The following is a 9,260-nucleotide window of genomic DNA, read 5'->3' as shown; positions in this document are numbered from 1 at the left end:
TAGCGGTGAGAGGCCATGTAGGAGTACATGGTGGGTTGTCTCATTGCAGCCGTCCTCAGGAACTGAGTTCTATGTTTGTGATCCATGATCAGTTACTACCACACATTGGGCTCCAGGCGCTCCAAGCCCTCTCGACTTATTAATCAACTTGATCTCTGTCCAGGAGTCGCAACTAGTATCTGGTGTTTGTAGGTAGTGTTAGTAGTCTACCAAGTGGCACCCGGTACAGGTGGGCTTGGCACATACTAGGCACAGTGGCACGGTGTACCAAGTGGCACCCGGATGGTGGGCTTGGGAACCCTGCTCACATCGTTTGGGGCCGTGAGCGACACCCCGGCCGGATCTCCTTGCGGATGGAACCCGAATAGGCGATAAACCTGGACTAGAGACTTGTTCGGTTAGTCAGGTCGTGGCCGACTCCCTCGCCCGGCTTCCGCTTGAAGGTTGCCGAGGTACATGACGTGTACAGGGCGATAAGTGGCGAAAGCGTGTGTGAAGAAGTACACCCCTGCAGGGTTATCATTATCTATTCGAATAGCCGGATTCCTCGGATATGGAAACTTGGACCCCTTGTACAGTTCATAGACAAGTGAAAGTGGATACCCTAAAATACGCAAGATAAGCGTGAGTGCTATGGATGGCGTTCTCGTAGGGAGACGGGAGTGGATCCATAGTGGTGTATTGATATGGTGAATATGTGGACTCGTGTGCGCCACCTCAAAAGAGTTATTTGCAGTCGTAGTTTAGGATAGCCACCGAGTCAAAGCTGGCTTGCTGTAGTTAAACCCCACCATCCCCTTTGTTGATACTGATGCATATGTAGTTAGTTCTGATGTAAGTCTTGCTGGGTACATTTGTACCCACGTTGCTTAATTTATGTTTTTGCAGAGAGACTTCAGTCTCACTAGTAGTTCCACGTGGACTTCGACGTTTAGCTTGTTACCTCAGCTACGATCTTGTGCCCTCGGCAGGATCTGGTAGATAGTCAGGCTTCTCAGCCTTTTTCATTTATAGTTGTCTGTACTCAGACATGTTAAGCTTCTGCATGTGCTTTGACTTGTATGCTCTGATTGTTGGGTCATGAGACCCATGTTTGTAATATCTCGCTCCTCGGAGCCTATTGAATAAATACTTGAGTCGTAGAGTCATGTTGTGATGCCATGTTGTATTTGCACATATCGAGCATATTGTGTGTATCTTATTGAAATGCTTGGTATGTGTGGGATCTGACTATCTAGTTGTTTATCCTTAGTAGCCTCTCTTACCGGGAAATGTCTCCTAGTGTTTCCACTGAGCCGGAACACTTAGGCTCCGGAACACTTAGGCTGGCCGGCATGTGTCCTTCTTCGTTCCTGTGTCTGTCCCTTCGGGGAAATGTCACTGAAGGAAATATGCCCTAGAGGCAATAATAAAGTTATTATTTATTTCCTTATAATCATGATAAATGTTTATTATTCATGCTAGAATTGTATTTTCCGGAAACATAATACATGTGTGAATACATAGACAAACAGAGTGTCACTAGTATGCCTCTACTTGACTAGCTCGTTAATCAAAGATGGTTATGTTTCCTAACCATGAACAATGAGTTGTTATTTGATTAACGAGGTCACATCATTAGTAGAATGATCTGATTGACATGACCCATTCCATTAGCTTAGCACCTGATCGTTTAGTATGTTGCTATTGCTTTCTTCATGACTTATACATGTTCCTACGACTATGAGATTATGCAACTCCCGTTTACCGGAGGAACACTTTGGGTACTACCAAACGTCACAACGTAAATGGGTGATTATAAAGGAGTACTACAGGTGTCTCCAATGGTCGATGTTGGGTTGGCATATTTCGAGATTAGGATTTGTCACTCCGATTGTCGGAGAGGTATCTCTGGGCCCTCTCGGTAATACACATCACATAAGCCTTGCAAGCATTACAACTAATATGTTAGTTGTGAGATGATGTATTACGGAACGAGTAAAGAGACTTGCCAGTAACGAGATTGAACTAGGTATTGGATACCGACGATCGAATCTCGGGCAAGTAACATACCGATGACAAAGGGAACAACGTATGTTGTTATGCGGTCTGACCGATAAAGATCTTCGTAGAATATGTAGGAGCCAATATGGGCATCCAGGTCCCGCTATTGGTTATTGACCGGAGACGTGTCTCGGTCATGTCTACATTGTTCTCGAACCCGTAGGGTCCGCACGCTTAAGGTTATGATGACAGTTATATTATGAGTTTATGCATTTTGATGTACCGAAGGTTGTTTGGAGTCCCGGATGTGATCACGGACATGACGAGGAGTCTCGAAATGGTCGAGACGTAAAGATTGATATATTGGAAGCCTATATTTGGACATCAGAAGTGTTCCGGGTGAAATCGGGATTTTACCGGAATACCGGGAGGGTTACCGGAACCCCCCGGGAGCTATTTGGGCCATAGTGGGCCTTAGTGGAAAAGAGAAGGGGCTGCCCTAGTTGGGCTGCGCCCCCCCCCCCTTCCCCTAGTCCTATTAGGACTAGGAGAGGTGGCCGGCCCCCTCCTCCTCTTTTCCCCTCCGAGGAATCCTAGTTGGACTAGGATTGGAGGGGGAATCCTACTCCCAGAGGGAGTAGGACTCTCCTGCGCCTCCCCCCCTTGGCCGGCCAGCCTCCCCTCCTCTCCTCCTTTATATACGGAGGCAGGGGCACCTCTAAACACACAAGTTGACACAAGTTGATCCACGTGATCGATTCCTTAGCCGTGTGCGGTGCCCCCTGCCACCATATTCCTCGATAATACTATAGCGGAGTTTAGGCGAAGCCCTGCTGCTGTAGTTCATCAAGATCGTCACCACGCCGTCGTGCTGACGAAACTCTTCCCCGACACTTTGCTGGATCGGAGTCCGGGGATCGTCATCGAGCTGAACGTGTGCTCGAACTCGGAGGTGCCGTAGTTTCGGTGCTTGATCGGTTGGATCGTGAAGACGTACGACTACTTCCTCTACGTCGTGTCATTGCTTCCGCAGTCGGTCTGCGTTGGGTACGTAGACAACACTCTCCTCTCGTTGCTATGCATCACATGATCCTGTGTGCGCGTAGGAAAATTTTTGAAATTACTACGAAACCCAACAGTGGTATCAGAGCCTAGGTTAATGATGTTGATGTTATATGCACGAGTAGAACACAAGTGAGTTGTGGACGATACAAGTCATACTGCCTACGAGCATGTCATATTTTGGTTCAGCGGTATTGTTGGACGAGACGACCCGGACCAACCTTACGCGTACGCTTACGCGAGACCGGTTCCCTCGACGTGCTTTGCACAGAGATGGCTTGCGGGCGACTGCCTCTCCAACTTTAGTTGAACCAAGTATGGCTACGCCCGGTCCTTGCGAAGGTTAAAACGGAGTCTATTTGACAAACTATCGTTGTGGTTTTGATGCGTAGGTGAGATTGGTTCTTACTTAAGCCCGTAGCAGCCACGTAAAACATGCAACAACAAAGTAGAGGACGTCTAACTTGTTTTTGCAGGGCATGTTGTGATGTGATATGGTCAAGGCATGATGCTGAATTTTATTGTATGAGATGATCATGTTTTGTAACCAAGTTATCGGCAACTGGCAGGAGCCATATGGTTGTCGCTTTATTGTATGCAATGCAATCGCGATGTAATGCTTTACTTTATTACTAAACGGTAGTGATAGTCGTGGAAGCATAAGATTGGCGAGACGACAATGATGCTACGATGGAGATCAAGGTGTCGCGCCGGTGACGATGGTGATCATGACGGTGCTTCGGAGATGGAGATCACAAGCACAAGATAATGATGGCCATATCATATCACTTATATTGATTGCATGTGATGTTTATCTTTTTATGCATCTTATCTTGCTTTGATTGACGGTAGCATTATAAGATGATCTCTCACTAAATTATCAAGAAGTGTTCTCCCTGAGTATGCACCGTTGCAAAAGTTCTTCGTGCTGAGACACCACGTGATGATCGGGTGTGATAGGCTCTACGTTCAAATACAACGGGTGCAAAATAGTTGCGCACGCAGAATACTCAGGTTAAACTTGACGAGCCTAGCATATGCAGATATGGCCTCGGAACACGGAGACCGAAAGGTCGAGCGTGAATCATATAGTAGATATGATCAACATAATGATGTTCACCGATGAAACTACTCCATCTCACGTGATGATCGGACATGGTTTAGTTGATTTGGATCATGTGATCACTTAGAGGATTAGAGGGATGTCTATCTAAGTGGGAGTTCTTTAATAATATGATTAATTGAACTTAAAATTTATCATGAACTTAGTCCCTGATAGTATCTTGCTTGTTTATGTTGATTGTAGATAGATGGCTCGTGCTGTTGTTCCGTTAAATTTTAATGCGTTCCTTGAGAAAGCAAAGTTGAAAGATGATGGTAGCAATTACACGGACTGGGTCCGTAACTTGAGGATTATCCTCATTGCTGCACAGAAGAATTACGTCCTGGAAGCACCGCTAGGTGCCAAGCCTGCTGCTGGAGCAACGCCATATGTTATGAACGTCTGGCAGAGCAAAGCTGATGACTACTCGATAGTTCAGTGTGCCATGCTTTACGGCTTAGAATCGGGACTTCAACGACGTTTTGAACGTCATGGAGCATATGAGATGTTCCAGGAGTTGAAGTTAATATTTCAAGCAAATGCCCGGATTGAGAGATATGAAGTCTCCAATAAGTTCTATAGCTGCAAGATGGAAGAGAACAGTTCTGTCAGTGAGCATATACTCAAAATGTCTGGGTATAATAATCACTTGATTCAATTGGGAGTTAATCTTCCAGATGATTGCGTCATTGACAGAATTCTCTAATCACTGCCACCAAGCTACAAGAGCTTCGTGATGAACTATAATATGCAAGGGATGAACAAGACTATTCCCGAGCTCTTCGCAATGCTAAAAGCTGCGGAGGTAGAAATCAAGAAGGAGCATCAAGTGTTGATGGTTAACAAGACCACTAGTTTCAAGAAAAAGGGCAAAGGGAAGAAAAAGGGGAACTTCAAAAAGAACGGCAAGCAAGTTGCTGCTCAAGAGAAGAAACCCAAGTCTAGACCTAAGCCTGAAACTGAGTGCTTCTACTGCAAGCAGACTGGTCACTGGAAGCGGAACTGCCCCAAGTATTTGGCGGATAAGAAGGATGGCAAGGTGAACAAAGGTATATGTGATATACATGTTATTGATGTGTACCTTACCAATGCTCGCAGTAGCACCTGGGTATTTGATACTGGTTCTGTTGCTAATATTTGCAACTCGAAACAGGGACTACAGAATAAGCGGGCACTCGCAAAGGACGAGGTGACGATGCGCGTGGGAAACGGTTCCAAAGTCGATGTGATCGCGGTCGGCACGCTACCTCTACATCTACCTTCGGGATTAATATTAGACCTAAATAATTGTTATTTGGTGCCAGCGTTGAGCATGAACATTATATCTGGATCTTGTTTAATGCGAGACGGTTATTCATTTAAATCAGAGAATAATGGTTGTTCTATTTATATGAGTAATATCTTTTATGGTCATGCACCCTTGAAGAGTGGTCTATTCTTACTAAATCTCGATAGTAGTAATACACATATTCATAATGTTGAAACCAAAAGATACAGAGTTGATAATGAAAGTGCAACTTATTTGTGGCACTGTCGTTTAGGTCATATCGGTGTAAAACGCATGAAGAAACTCCATACTAATGGACTTTTGGAACCACTTGATTATGAATCACTTGGTACTTGCGAACCGTGCCTCATGGGCAAGATGACTAAAACACCGTTCTCCGGTACTATGGAGAGAGCAACAGATTTGTTGGAAATCATACATACCGATGTATGTGGTCCGATGAATATTGAAGCTCGTGGCGGATATCGTTATTTTCTCACCTTCACAGATGATTTGAGCAGATATGGATATATCTACTTAATGAAGCATAAGTCTGAAACATTTGAAAAGTTCAAAGAATTTCAGAGTGAAGTTGAAAATCATCGTAACAAGAAAATAAAGTTTCTACGATCTGATCGTGGAGGAGAATATTTGAGTTACGAGTTTGGTGTACATTTGAAAAACTGTGGAATAGTTTCGCAACTCACGCCCCCCGGAACACCACAGCGTAATGGTGTGTCCGAACGTCGTAATCGTACTTTACTAGATATGGTGCGATCTATGATGTCTCTTACAGATTTACCGCTATCATTTTGGGGATATGCTTTAGAGACGGCCGCATTCACGTTAAATAGGGCACCATCAAAATCCGTTGAGACGACGCCTTATGAACTATGGTTCGGCAAGAAACCGAAGTTGTCGTTTCTTAAAGTTTGGGGCTGCGATGCTTATGTGAAAAAGCTTCAACCTGATAAGCTCGAACCCAAATCGGAGAAACGTGTATTCATAGGATACCCAAAGGAAACTGTTGGGTACACCTTCTATCACAGATCCGAAGGCAAAACATTTGTTGCTAAGAATGGATCATTTCTAGAGAAGGAGTTTCTCTCGAAAGAAGTGAGTGGGAGGAAAGTAGAACTTGACGAGGTAACTGTACCTGCTCCCTTACTGGAAAGTAGTTCATCACAGAAAACTGTTTCAGTGACACCTACACCAGTTAGTGAGGAAGCCAATGATAATGATCATGAAACTTCAGATCAAGATACTACTGAACTTCGTAGATCAACCAGAGTAAGATCCGCACCAGAGTGGTACGGTAATCCTGTTCTGGAGGTCATGCTACTAGATCATGATGAACCTACGAACTATGAAGAAGCGATGGTGAGCCCAGATTCCGCAAAGTGGCTAGAAGCCATGAAATCTGAGATGGGATCCATGTATGAGAACAAAGTATGGACTTTGGTTGACTTGCCCGATGATCGGCAAGCGATTGAGAATAAATGGATCTTTAAGAAGAAGATTGACGCTGATGGTAATGTTACTGTCTACAAAGCTCGACTTGTCGCAAAAGGTTTTCGGCAAGTTCAAGGAATTGACTACGATGAGACCTTCTCACCCGTAGCGATGCTTAAGTCCGTCCGAATCATGTTAGCAATTGCCGCATTTTATGATTATGAAATTTGGCAAATGGATGTCAAAACTGCATTCCTGAATGGATTCCTGGAAGAAGAGTTGTATATGATGCAACCAGAAGGTTTTGTCGATCCAAAGGGAGCTAACAAAGTGTGCAAGCTCCAGCGATCCATTTATGGACTGGTGCAAGCCTCTCGGAGTTGGAATAAACGTTTTGATAGTGTGATCAAAGCATTTGGTTTTATACAGACTTTTGGAGAAGCCTGTATTTACAAGAAAGTGAGTGGGAGCTCTGTAGCATTTCTGATATTATATGTGGATGACATATTACTGATTGGAAATGATATAGAATTTCTGGATAGCATAAAGGGATACTTCAATAAAAGTTTTTCAATGAAAGACCTCGGTGAAGCTGCTTACATATTAGGCATTAAGATCTATAGAGACAGATCAAGACGCTTAATTGGACTTTCACAAAGCACATACCTTGACAAAAATTTGAAGAAATTCAAAATGGATCAAGCAAAGAAAGGGTTCTTGCCTGTGTTACAAGGTGTGAAATTGAGTAAGACTCAATGCCCGACCACTGCAGAAGATAGAGAGAATATGAAAGATGTTCCCTATGCATCAGCCATAGGCTCTATCATGTATGCAATGCTGTGTACCAGACCTGATGTGTGCCTTGCTATAAGTTTAGCAGGGAGGTACCAAAGTAATCCAGGAATGGATCACTGGACAGCGGTCAAGAACATCCTGAAATACCTGAAAAGGACTAAGGATATGTTTCTCGTATATGGAAGTGACAAAGAGCTCATCGTAAAAGGTTACGTTGATGCAAGCTTTGACACTGATCCGGACGATTCTAAATCGCAAACCGGATACGTGTTTACATTAAACGGTGGAGCTGTTAGTTGGTGCAGTTCTAAACAAAGCGTCGTAGCGGGATCTACATGTGAAGCGGAATACATAGCTGCTTCGGAAGCAACAAATGAAGGAGTCTGGATGAAGGAGTTCATATCCGATCTAGGTGTCATACCTAGTACATCGGGTCCAATGAAAATCTTTTGTGACAATACTGGTGCAATTGCCTTGGCAAAGGAATCCAGATTTCACAAAAGGACCAAACACATCAAGAGACGCTTCAACTCCATCCGGGATCTAGTCCAGGTGGGAGACATAGAGATTTGCAAGATACATACGGATCTGAATGTTGCAGACCCGTTGACTAAGCCTCTTCCACGAGCAAAACATGATCAGCACCAAAGCTCCATGGGTGTTAGATTCATTACAGTGTAATCTAGATTATTGACTCTAGTGCAAGTGGGAGACTGAAGGAAATATGCCCTAGAGGCAATAATAAAGTTATTATTTATTTCCTTATAATCATGATAAATGTTTATTATTCATGCTAGAATTGTATTTACCGGAAACATAATACATGTGTGAATACATAGACAAACAGAGTGTCACTAGTATGCCTCTACTTGACTAGCTCGTTGATCAAAGATGGTTATGTTTCCTAACCATGAACAAATAAGTTGTTATTTGATTAACGAGGTCACATCATTAGTAGAATGATCTGATTGACATGACCCATTCCATTAGCTTAGCACCCGATCGTTTAGTATGTTGCTGTTGCTTTCTTCATGACTTATACATGTTCCTATGACTATGAGATTATGCAACTCCCGTTTACCGGAGGAACACTTTGGGTACTACCAAACGTCACAACGTAACTGGGTGATTATAAAGGAGTACTACAGGTGTCTCCAATGGTCGATGTTGGGTTGGCGTATTTCGAGATTAGGATTTGTCACTCCGATTGTCGGAGAGGTATCTCTGGGCCCTCTCGGTAATACACATCACATAAGCCTTGCAAGCATTACAACTAATATGTTAGTTGTGAGATGATGTATTACGGAACGAGTAAAGAGACTTGCCGGTAACGAGATTGAACTAGGTATTGGATACCTACGATCGAATCTCGGGCAAGTAACATACCGATGACAAAGGGAACAACGTATGTTGTTATGCGGTCTGACCGATAAAGATCTTCGTAGAATATGTAGGAGCCAATATGGGCATCCAGGTCCCGCTATTGGTTATTGACCAGAGACATGTCTCGGTCATGTCTACATTGTTCTCGAACCCGTAGGGTCCGCACGCTTAAGGTTACGATGACAGTTATATTATGAGTTTATGCATTTTGATGTA

This window comes from Triticum aestivum, chromosome 3B, assembly GCF_018294505.1.
Source record: "Triticum aestivum cultivar Chinese Spring chromosome 3B, IWGSC CS RefSeq v2.1, whole genome shotgun sequence".
Classification (NCBI taxonomy): Eukaryota; Viridiplantae; Streptophyta; class Magnoliopsida; order Poales; family Poaceae; genus Triticum; species Triticum aestivum.
This window is presented reverse-complemented; position numbering follows the sequence as displayed.